The sequence below is a fragment of the Panthera tigris genome, chromosome A2, assembly GCF_018350195.1.
Source record: "Panthera tigris isolate Pti1 chromosome A2, P.tigris_Pti1_mat1.1, whole genome shotgun sequence".
Taxonomy (NCBI): domain Eukaryota; kingdom Metazoa; phylum Chordata; class Mammalia; order Carnivora; family Felidae; genus Panthera; species Panthera tigris.
In genome coordinates, this window is record NC_056661.1 from 105,958,200 (window position 1) to 105,971,202 (window position 13,003).

The following is a 13,003-nucleotide window of genomic DNA, read 5'->3' on the forward strand; positions in this document are numbered from 1 at the left end:
AACTCTTTAAGTATTTGCATATGTCAGCCCTGATTTACATGTGACAGATCATGTCAAGTGAACAAAGAGACAGAATAGAGAGAATAATATATCCTATTTTTGTTCAAAATAAAAAAAATAATGTACATAAAAGTGTACTTATATACACAAATACGGATACACACACACACACACACACACACACATATATATATATATACATACACATATATACCAATGTTTCTCAACATTTTTCATTATTGCCCCCCCAAGGAGCCCTTTCAGACTTTTTTTTTTATCCCTAATTGCCCTCCTCCCATTAAATTTTAATACCACAGATACAGTGTATATCTGTTCATGTCCTGTAATTCTTTGGAGAGTCAAAAACAATTGTAATACCTAACATCCATTCCTCCAAGAATCAATTTTCAGCACTTGGGGGCAATATCACTGCCAACTGAGAATGTATAATATATATTTATAATACTTTTTTTTTCTTTTTATGGATACTTTATTTATCTATACATATTAATTCTTTAAAATTTTTTTAACATTTATTCATTTTTGAAAGACGGAGAGTGACACAGCGTGAGTTGGGGAGGGACAGAGGGAGAAAGGGAGACACAGAATCCAGAGCAGGCTCCAGGCTCCAAGCTGTCAGCACAGAGCCCGACATGGGGCTTGAACCCACAGACTGCGAGATCATGACCCGAGCTGAAGTTAGATGCTTAACCAAATGAGCCACTCTGGTGCCCCTAACATATTGATTCTTTTTATCATCAAAAAGAAAGACACATATCCATCTTTTATTGTACCTCCAGTAGATAAGATTGGAGGTGTGATGTAAAAAGTAACTAAATTTTTCTTCTAGTACTTACAATGGCTTGTTACAATATGCTTGTATTATAGTCCTATTTCTTTAATCTATTAAAAGAATGAATGAATTAGTAGTTTAAGTTATAATTTGTTTTGTGAGAACCATAGGTGTTCTCATTTGTAGAACAGCAATATATGTAGTTGGTCAGGGGTCTTCTAGGTGATACATGGTTTGGAATAACTGATAAGCAAAGAACAAAATACAAATCATTTGCCTTCCTTTAAAAAAGGACACCTTGCATATCTTTTAGAATTGAAAGCATGGTATTAGCAACTTTAAATAGCTAAAATAAAATAAAATAAAAAAATAAACAATAAAACAACAAAGGTCACCAAGCTCTACTCTTAGAGTTGTTTTCTGAACCACCGCAAGAGATACAGGTGTAGTTTCTCTGCTTTCCTCAAATGTAAAAGGTTAGTTAACAAAGGAAAAAAGGTTTCTAAAAGTCCATTTTAGAAATGGAGTTTTATTCTTCTGGGATACAGTTTGATTTAGAAAAATTTAAATCATTAACAAGTTAACCTTTTATGTGTATTAGACATTGGTAGGAATATTCACAAACTACCTTTTCTAGAAAGTCTTCCTGGAAAGAGTTTGTTTTATCTTGTTATGATCCCCAAAGTAGAATTAGGAGAACTCCTTATGGGCTCTCAAAGCCGGTATTTTTCCATAGTCCTAAATTATGTGTAAATGTTTCAGACTGTACTTCATTTGGTAAACTCATTAGGATCTTGATTACGAGTGTGTTCTTAGTCATAGAAGGCATATAGAAGGTGTTTAATGCTTGCTGCAGGATGAATCAGTAAATGGACAACATCCTGCTGAACTGCCTTACCGTACAAATATAAACAAATTTCAAATATTTAAGCAATGTTATGAGCAATTACTTTCTGAAAACAAAAGTTTACTGGACAATTGAAAAGGGCTGATTGATTACCCATGTACAAATGGTTTTTAGATAAAACTTTGCTCTTAAAATTATTGTCAAAAGGAAAATTGAAAGTGGCATTCAACTACATATATTTTTCATATTTGTACATTTAATTCATTTTTTAAGAAAACATTCTTTGTGATTTCTAAGGCTTTGATATTTATATGACCAACATTAATGTATCTGAAATATAGAATTCAGAATCATAGCTTGTATCAATGTGACCTATTTTTTAAAAATTTATTAAATCAAGGGTTTGTAGTAGATGCCCTGAGATCCCTTACAAAAGCAATTCCCCAATTTTCTTATTTTTAATCAATGGCTGTGTTGACCTCAACCACATGGGGGAAAATACCACCTAGTAGTAACAGAACTTGGCATCAGAAAGTCATGGATTTGAATACTGACTCTAACACGAGTCAAATCATTTTATCTAAGACTCAACTTGTAAATTTATATAATGTATATAAAACCTATTTTTCAAAACCGCTGTGAGGAGGAAATGAGCCATTGTACTTAAACTGCAGAGTTGGAACTCCATAAAAGTTGCCTTTCTTATCTGTTGGAAATTTACTATGACATAAGACAGTAGATCTCACTCTGTTAGTCCTCATTGGCCTAAATATGCCATGTTTATATCCTTATGACTTTAGGGATGACTTTTAGAACTGTCCTTGACACCTGGGAACACTCAGCCTGACTTCTTACCCATGTTTAGAACAATTTTTTACCTTCCTATCTATGTGGGGGCCAATTCTGGTCTCCAGTATTTCCCCTGCGCAGGCAGGGGACTGACACATCAAAATCCTCTCCCTGGTCTCTGGTGGTTTGGCTGACTTGTTTCCTGACACAAGAGGCCAATGATCTTGCTATTAAGATCTCCTTATTAAGTTCAAAAAGTGTAGCGTAGTAGTTGAAAGAGAGAAAATGTTGCTTGACAAGAATGCACACACAGGAATTCGTCTCAAGAAAGTAAAAAAGAATGATTTCCCAAAACACGGCATTTTCTGAAAAGGTGGCAAAAGAATGGCCTCCTGTCCATAGCTTCCTTAAAACCTAGAAAGTCTCCCTTGAATGAGGGTCACCAATGATACTTAAGTCAGCTTCTTGGCATTTGAAGAACAATGTGTCTTTGAACTTTGTAATCGTGATTTCACTTCTTTGTGATCTTTCCGAATTCCCTTTTATATTTAAAATGTTCCTTTTGTCCTGAATTTCCTCTCAAGTTTAAAAATAGCCGTTTGACTATAGGCATTTCATGTAAGCACATCAAAGAAAGCTACAAATCTTCTTTGTATCTGCATGACAACTCTAAATAAAACTCAGGTTTTTAGTCTTGGCTCACTTTTGTATTCGAAATTGAAGTTACTCTCTGTTTCTATCCTGTCAAATATTATCAGTGCTTATTGGTTTATCAAATGTATTTCCAGGCAACCTGTTCCACCCAGAAAAGAAGTTACTTATGAATGAAAGTCTTACCCTTGTTAGGAAAGAGGAGGATCATTTGAATCAATAAAGGAAGGCATTATCAGAAAGGCATTCAGGAAGCAGAATCCCATGCCTCAGGTATGTGTATGGAGGATATCTAAAAATAATTTTTACATTTAGAGTTAAAACCGATATTTTTTTCCTGTACATACACACATTCTCACACCCACTCCTACTGAAATCTACTCAGAATTATTAAAATAATAAGTGTTATCGGTTAAAATACAGGAAAAGGCCATGACATTCATTATAAATAGCTCTTGTTATTTGACTCATTCCTGACGTAATGGGAGATAACAGTGCTTGGATTCTGGATAATGTGATCTTACAGCTGGAAGAAGTATCAACAGCTCATCTAGTTTGTTACAGTGCCATAATTGGTCTTATTTTCTAACACATCCAGCCATGCTTAATAAGAACTAGCTACTTCTTACTTAAACCTTCAATATCTAATAGTCAAGAATGCTCCACACCATTGTTTCTCAAACTATCCGCAATCTAAGACTTGCATTGGTTCTCTATACTGAGTAACAAACCCCCCCCCCCAATTTAGCAGCTTAAATCAATCTATAATTATTACTTCATAGTATCTATCAATTAAGAATCTAGAAGCAACTTAGTTGGATGTTTCCAGGTTCAGGGTCTCTCTTGAGATTGTCGTCAAGCTGTGGGCTAGAGCTGCAGTCATCTAGAAAAGAATCGTCCCCTAAGCTCACTCATGTGGTGGTTTGCAGTCTCAGTTCCTTATGACTATTAGCTATATAGCTCAGTTTTTTAAACCATGTGGTTTTCTCCCTACTGCTGCTCATGGCATGACTTCTCAAGTACAAATAATCCAAAAGAGAGAAACCTCAAGAAGGAGGCCACAGTCTTGTACAATATAATCTTGGAAATGACAAACCATCAATTCTACCTCATGCTACTGGCCACATAGACCAGTAAGATGTGAGAGATGGATGATGGCACAAAGCTGTGAGTATCAGGTGTCCATGATCATTTGGGGGCCAGTTAGAAGCTTACTTGTAAGAACTTTTTCTCTTAAAAATGTCTAATCTGGGGTGACTGGGTGGCTCAGTTGGTTGAGTGTCTGATTTCAGCTCGGGTCATGATTTTGTGGTTCATGAGTTCGAGCCCCATGTATCTGTGCTGATAGCTCAGAGCCTGGAGCCTGCTTCAGATTCTGTGTCTCCTTTTCTCTCTGTCCCTCCCCTGCTTGTGCTCTCTCTCTCTTTAAAATAAATAAACATTACAAAATTTAAAGAAAATGTCTAATCTATCACATATTGAACAGATTTATTTGCCATTCTAATTTATGCAAAATGGCTTCTACAATTAGACTTAAGGCTCTAGGGCAAAAGGGACTTTATCTTATTCACGGCTGTATTTCTATAGGTAATTGAGTGATGACTGGAACAATTTAGTAAACACATCCTATTTTTAAAGCTGCTAAAACAATGTTATGGGCTAAATATTGATATCCCCCTGAAAATGCATATGTTGAAGCCCTAAGTGAATGTGATAGGATTGGAAGACAAGGGCTTTGGGAGGTAATTAGGGTTAGATTAGGTCATGACAGTGGGGCCTTCAAGACATATTAGTTGGTTTTATGAGAAAGAAAAAGGGATTCAAGAGAAAGAGAAAGTTATCTCTTTCCCAATCTCCCTCACCCTCTCTCTCCCTCCATCCCTTTTTTTTCCCCCTTCTTCCCTCCCCACATGCCTCTCTCCTTTCTACTGTCTTCCCTCTCCCTCTTCCCCTATAGCAAGCCCTGTGAGCACACAGTGTAAAGCCAAGCCAGGAAGAGAGATCACTACAGCATGATCAAGCTGGCACTGTGATAGTGGATTTCCAATATTAGGAATTGTGAGAAAATAAGTTTCAGTCATTTAAGGCATCTGTACTGTAGTTTGTTTGCTTGTTGCTATATTTTAAGTAGGCTTCTGGCCCAGGGTGGAGCCCAACGGGGCTTAAACTCACCCTGAGATCAAGACCTGAGCTGAGATCAAGAGGTGGATGTCTAACCAACTGAGCCACCCAGGCCCCCCTTTTCTATGGTATTTTGTAATGGCAGCCTGAGCAGACTAAGACAGAAAGGAAATCCAGACCTTAAAGTAACAAAGCCATTTAGGGATTTAACACTTCAGGATTGGGATATGTCCAGTAATAACTAAACTAAATCCCTTAGGCTGAAGTTTAAATTTATGTCCTCATATTAAATTCTCTGTTTGCCATTCACTACCACAGTGTACCAGGCACTGTGTTATATGAGAAATATGCAGATAATAGGTCGTCCCACAAACAAATGAAAGGCATAAACTAAAGGAGAGGTACATTAATAGCAAAACTCCTCTTTAGAGGGGACTTTCATGACATCTCCCCATGTTTCTCCTAACTCTCTCTCTCCAGCATATTAATCTGTTTTATTTTCATCTGAGGATTTAGCTTGTTTACAATTTTCTCTCTTGTGTACCTATGTGCCCCTAGTTTTTGTTTGCTTCCTGACCTTTGCCCTCTCCTCCACCTACACAAGATGTAAGCTCTGGAGGGTAGAGTGCATCCCGGTGGACTTGACGATTATTTTATTTACAAGCCTGCCTAGAACTGGACTTGGCTTGAACTAAGCATGTACCATGTACACATTGAAGGAATAGAGTTAACGTAGAAGTACGTTCAAAGCAAGATGGAATCTTTTACTCTCTTCTACAAATCCTGTCTCCAAATGTCATGACAAGGCCTATAATTCTACCTTTTTTTCTTTTATGCTTTCAGTTAAGGTTTCGCTTTTCAGTGTTGGGATCACAGGCTTTGTTTTGCCACTGAGTCCCCTTTTCCTCACTTTTTCAGTTGTGGACCAGAGTATGAGCCGAATATTTGTGTTTCTATGCAGTGATGCTGCTTTTATCGTTTACATTACCTCATTTAGTTTGGAACTAAGTGGTGTCAAATGGGAGTTTTGCATGAATAAGGATGGCAGATGAATCTGTTCCAATTAAATGGAAATTAAAGAGATATTTTCAAGGACGTTCATTCAAAAAATTGATCTGCTTTGCAATTAGTCTCCTGTAAAATTATTTTTCAGTAGCCATGGAAATCACTAACCCACTAACCCAAGATAAGTAAAGTAGATGTCTTTCTCAGAATTTATAAGAACCTGAAGGGGAAAAAAAGATTTTGTTTTTAATTGGAATTTCATTGTTGCTAATTTTGAACCGTTCATTTGTGAATGGAGCAGGGTGAGAGATGGCTGGGAAGAAAAACACCGAGTTCTGCTCTGCACACTAAGCACTTGACAGACTGCTTGATTTTCCCATTGGATACTGAGGACAGTCCAGCCACAGCAATATTCGTGTCCCGCTTTATAGTCAAGGAAACTGATACCCACAAAGTGAAAGGATTCACCCACAGTCAGTAGAGCCAGCACATGGAGGAAAAGAGCCATCAACCTCAGCTCATTTGACTCCCATTCACCTCAAGACCATGGATAAATGGTTGCTGAATAATTGCTCAAGTCTGATTTCAAGCACTTTCTAATGTGTAATCTTGACAACTGTGGTTGCACAATAAATGGAACACAGTTTCCCAAAGTTTGTCCTGAGGGAAGGATATTATCTTGGAATACTAATAGGGGTTATCTGGGGGGGAAAAAGTTGCCAGGGGGAAAATTTAAGAAAAGCTGAGTTGAATGCAATTAAATCACTTTAAAATAAAGCAAAACAAATAACCCTTTGGCACTTATCAGAGCCTTTAATATGCTAATGTGCCTTATGCTAATGTTCCCAGTGAAATAAATCTCAGTGGAGGTGGTTTAGTGCCTAGAGATGGAAATGGTGGGGGGCGGGGTTGAGACAGTACAATGAACTTACCAGAAGTATTTGAACATCTAATATTTTTCCTTGGCAGAATATTTTATAGGACTAAAGCTCTATGGATTATGGTTTGTGAAATCCTTGTGTAAATTATTAGAGCAAAAACAAAGCAGCAAAGCAGCAGGTAGAAGGAGTCTACCACTAGGGCTACTAATTATACTGATTAAATATCACCACGTGGACATAAAAGATGTTCTTTTCTTTTTTAATTTTTTTTTTTTTCAACGTTTTTTATTTATTTTTGGACAGAGAGAGACAGAGCATGAACGGGGGAGGGGCAGAGAGAGAGGGAGACACAGAATCGGAAACAGGCTCCAGGCTCCGAGCCATCAGCCCAGAGCCCGACGCGGGGCTCGAACTCACGGACCGCGAGATCGTGACCTGGCTGAAGTCGGACGCTTAACCGACTGCGCCACCCAGGCGCCCCAAAGATGTTCTTTTCTAAGAAAAGGCTATAATAAGAATTATAGAAAATTGGTACCAATTAATATTGATGAAATGATTCCCTCCACCCACCTTGCTTCCCCTGAGTCCTTTCTTCTATCTCCAGTTTTGTTTTTTCCATCTATAGGGTCCTAAGTCTCAGTCTCTGTGGCACCTAAAGCCTTAATGAATTCACTCAGGAAAAGATAAAATTGTCACTCAGAATAACAGAGCGTTCTTTACAAAGAGTTGAGTAGTTCATCAGTTCTCTCGACTGGGGATTGATAAAATTACAAAACAAATAAATAAATAAATAGACAAACGAGAACAAAACAAAAAACCTATATAAGATTTAACAGAAAGCTAACAGTCTTCTACCGGATAAGAACCCAAAAATAACAAAAAAGGCAAGGGTAGGGATGGGTGGATGTCAGAGGAGAGGGGAACTACTTACCTTTGACTGTAAAATTATTTTATAAAAAAAATACATTAAAAAAACAATTAAGGGGCGCCTGGGTGGCTTAGTCAGTTGAGCATCAGACTCAGCTCAGGTCATGATCTTACTGCTGGTGAATTGGAGCCCCACATCAGGCTCTGTACGGACAGCTCAGAGCCTGGAGCCTGCTTTCAATTCTGTCTCCCTCTCTCTGCCCCTCTTCTGCTCATACTCTCTTTCTCCCAAAAATAAATAAACATTAAAAAATAAAGCAAAAAATTTTAAAGTACAAAGGGCATATACTTGAAAAACTTCTATAAATTAACTATTGTGATCTCATAACACGCTTGTATTATATAAGTATGTTTGTATGTGTATGTATGTGCCTTAGTCTATTCAAGCTGCTGTAATAAACATACGTGGGGCAACCCATAAACATTAAGAATTTATTTCTCACAGTTCTGGAGTCTAGAAATCCAAGAGCAAGACACCAACATGGTCATATGCCACGGAGAGCCCTCTTCTGTTCACAAATTCCCGCCTTCTCTTGCATTCTTATACAGCAGAGGGCAGAGACAGGAAGCCAGCATTCTTGCAACTTTTATAAGGACATTAATCCTATTCACGAGAGCTTTACTCTCATGACCTCATCTAATTCTAATTATCTCCCAAAGGCCTGACCTCCTAATATCATCATATTGGGGGAGTAGGATTTCAACATATGAATTGGGGGGAGGGGCATGAATATGCAATACATAACAATGCACGAAAAGATTTTTCTATACAGGCACCTGACTGAGAGCTGGAAGTGGGGAACTACTATTATAACCTGAATCCTCAAAACAAAGTATGGGCCCTCAATCTCTTGTTTGAAACCCTTATTATTTTTGCAGAGCAAAGAAAATAAATACATACCTTAATACAGTGAGTATTGAATAACATTCAAAGGGTATGGAACTCTGGAATGTAACATAATACTATTTGTCTAGTAAAGCATGGATGTTCACACAAAAAGTAAAATAATTGTAGATTGTAACAAGGCCAGACATCAGTACAGATCAGGATGCGACATTTAAACTGTCTTTTAATTTTCAGAGTATTTTCAGATCTATGTTATCAACCCCTACCCCCACCACCAAATGTGGCACTCCATAGAATTAATGAGGCCTAGTGAAATAATTTACTTGATTTCAGTCTTATGCTTTGTGAAATTGACCTCAGCTACATTTTATTGTCCAAAAGCACTTTGTCTTAGGATTTTGAGTCTGGGGTTTAATAGTAATGAATGATATCTGCATGAAAAGGAAGATTCATGTTTCTTAATTCCTTTTGGTTAGAAAGAGTGGATGGAATGCCATTAACTGGGAAATAGGAAGAGTGCTAAATAATAAGTAGGTAATTATGGGAGAAAATTATTTCCACAACTAAATTGAAGAATGTTTGAATGTGAAATTTATTTATTTATTTATTTGTTTTATTTTATTATTTTTTTAATGTCTATTTTTGAGAGGGAGAGTGCATGCACGCTTAGTGGGGAAGGGGCAGAGAGAGACGGGGAACAGAGGATCTGAAGCAGGCTCTGTGCTGACAGCAGAGAGCCTGCTGCAGGCCTCAAACTCAGGAACAATGAGATCATGACCTGAGCTGAAGTCAGATGCTTAACCTACTGAGCCACCCAGGCACCCATGAACTTTATATATTAATGAGAGTCAACATAGCACAGCAGCTAAGAACATGGCTATAGTTCGATATCTGTGGGCTGTGAATACATTTGCTTTCATGGGCTGTTTCCTTCACTGAAAAATAAATAAATACATACATACATAAAATTATATTATTATATTTTGAGTCCGTGTTGGCATAAGGAATCATTATTATGTGTTCAATATTATCATATTCATTGTATTTATTATATAATCAATGTTATGATGTTCTTTTTTTGCTTCTGATTTTAGAAAAAAACTCAGATTAAAACATTTTTTGTCTTCCTAAAATATGGTGGACCCTTGGCATTGTGTCCATGTGCCTCACAGACAAGTCAACCCCTGTTAAGACAGATTCTGGAGCCAGACTGCCTTGGTGCAAATCCTAGCATCTCTACTTAGCAGTTTACTTTTCTGCTTAATTTGTTCTGCAAAATGGGGAAAATAAAATTCCTACATCACAGTGTTGATAAAAGAATAAAAGTAATTACCTTTTGTCAAGCACTTAGATAAATGCTTGTTAAATTTACTTTCTCCCAGCTTATACATATTTATCTCATTATTTAAAAAAAATTTGATAATGCAGCTGAAATTTTTCTGAATAGAAACAAGCTTCTTCTCGCCTAGGAAGACAAATAATGATAAAGAAATATGTTGGATTCAACTGAGAGAAGATGGGAGGGAGGAAGACATTGAGAAGGGATATATTTCCAGGGCTAGATTGCCTGATTCCACAACTTGGTGCTGCCATTTGATAGCTGTGTGATCCTGAGCAGGTTATTTAATATTTGTAAGCTCTGTTTCCATACTTTTGAAATGTAGATAAAAATAGCATCCAATTTACAAGATTATTGTTGGCTTAAATGATCATTTAATGATATACTTAACAATAGTGGCTGCATAATAAACAATAATAAAATTAACACTTATCTGTATTTCTTCATAACTTTTCCACTTTAGTTCTCCCTTATTACTTCCCCCTGTTTTTTTGCAACCAGTTCACAGCTCCAGCTCTATGGAGTGACACTGTTGATGGGGGGACCACAGTGGTCTCCTGTTCCTCCCTCTATCCTCAGTGTGTGTAAACAAATATCAAACTTATACACTCAGGAAATCCTACAATATAAATAAAAACTCTTTATCATTAAAAAATTATCTTTCTTGCTATATTTTCACTAATCTCCGCAAACACAAATCCTTTCTAAATTTGTATTATCAATTTAGCTATTACTAAAAAGAAGGGGGGGGCGGGGCAGGGAAGTAGGGAGAAAAAATTAGGAGATAGGAAAGAAATGTTAAATGTAACTTCCAATTAATTTGCCGTATATATCATTGGTTCTAAAGAAGAATCTCAGATAAATGACCAGTATCAAGAACTGAAATACTTATATGCAAGCCAATTCCTAATATTTTCAAGATAAAATAATGTTTGGGGAGTAAAATACAAATGAAAGCCCATATAAGTCCGGGGCCCTGGAAAAGTGCTGAGTGTCCTCTTGTCTTAGAACAGGACTGCTTAGATGTTTTCTAATTCTCTCCTATTCTCTTCTATTCTTCCACACTTTTAAGAATGAAAGGGGTAAGATGTATATGTATATTTGGTACTCATAATCTCTTTTAATGGTTGGCTTGTATTCAACAAAAGTCCCTAATTCAATGAAGTGGTATATCTTTAATGGAAGAATAACAAAGAAGGAGAATTTGCATTTCCTGTTTGGTAAAGTAAATATAACATGGAATTTAGGAAGTGGTTACTAATATTGTCAGGAGATGGCTTATGTACTATTACAAAAGATTTGCTTTCCAACTCAAGTCATGTATATGGGCTTAATTTTTAGGTCATAAAGGAAAGAGTTGAGAATTTTAAATCGAATTGAAAACAAGCATACTTTAGGATTAGCTTATGTGTGTATGTAAATATATAAACACTTTTTTAAAATATGGGGCAGAGGAAAATATTTACAACCTATCTGTCTATTCATATGAGATTTTCCTACAATTTGATTGCTTAGTTTATTTTCTGTGGGTTAAGGAAACTAAAGATGACTTCTTTGGTGATGTAAAAAATTCAGACACTTCATAAGACAAGCTGCATCCCACCACAGATTATTTATTTCGGGTTATTTATATTTGTATTTAGCTATTTTCATTATTCTTTAGGGAATGGGTGAAAACTTAATTTATAGGCCAAAAAGTCTTGTACTTCCCTGGCCACAAACTGTGGCCAGAAAGTATTAATGAGAGAATTAATCCTTCTGACTTTATTTCCAAAGATAAATGGCTTAAGGTTCTTTATGTTCTAGACTTAACATAGCCTACTGTCTAACTTTGTGAAACTCAATGATGTGTCTGCTTTAGTTTTTTTAACTATAAAATGAATTACTCCCCTTTCTGCTTTCTTTCCTGTCCACAAATCCTGTGGACAAATCTGAGTATTCAGAATTTAAATGAATGCCTTTATTTTAGTCTCATTAAAGTGCTGTAAACAATTCCCACTGATAAAGGCTAATGTGCAAAAAATATGTATGCAAATTTTAATTGTAGAGTTACTGAAGTGATTTCCAGGAAACATCCCTAGTCTTTATATTTGAAAGAATGCTGGCCCTTTGATATTCTGGGTCTTCAGTTAGCAGTGGACACATGTCTAACAGATGCCTCTCTAAAAAGGCATTTTTTTTAAAAGAAAATCATAAATAAGTGTTTTGGTCCAAGATGGTGATGTAGGAAGACTGTGAACTCACCTCCTCCATAGAACACAGCATCATATTATACCCATTTAGAGAGCAATTCTTGAAGAACTGAGGGCTGACTGAACAGCCTATGCACAACAAAAGACAGAGAGAATGGCAAAAGATACAGAAGAGAGAAAAAAGAGAGAAAGCAAGAGAGATGGAGACACAGTCCATTCTTCCAAGTTTACAAATATCTACTCTTCCTAATCTACAGCAACAACACAGAATGTCAAGCAAAATGGGGGGCAGAGAATATACTCGAAAATAAAGAACAAGAAAATTATGAGTAAAAATATATAAAATGGGGCACTTAGGTAGCTCCATCATCAAAGCCTCTGAGTCTACCTCAGGTCATGATCTCACAGTTGTGGAATCCAGCCCCATGTCAGTCTCTGTCCTGGTAGGGCTGTGCCTGTTTAGGATTCTCTCTCCCTCTCTCTCTGCCCCGCCCCCACTCACACACATGTGCATGCTCACTGTCAAAATAAATAAACTTTTAAAAAATATGTAACACATGACAGCATATACATAAAATGTGGAGGAATTTTAAAAAAACGTTATTTAAGAT

The 13,003-nt window shown here is 36.6% G+C and overlaps 1 long non-coding RNA gene across 4 annotated transcripts in view; it reads left to right on the forward strand.

Moving 5' to 3' along the window:
* LOC122236443 overlaps positions 1-13,003 on the forward strand; it is a 46,638-nt gene that overhangs the window by 3,841 nt on the left and 29,794 nt on the right. For 2 of the 4 annotated variants that reach the window (XR_006214501.1, XR_006214502.1), the window contains exon 3: positions 3,218-3,353. This is a non-coding gene — a long non-coding RNA (uncharacterized LOC122236443). Of the gene's footprint in view, positions 1-3,217; positions 3,354-6,504; positions 6,863-13,003 lie in introns of those variants that run through there. The other 2 variants (XR_006214503.1, XR_006214500.1) reach the window with 2 other exon arrangements.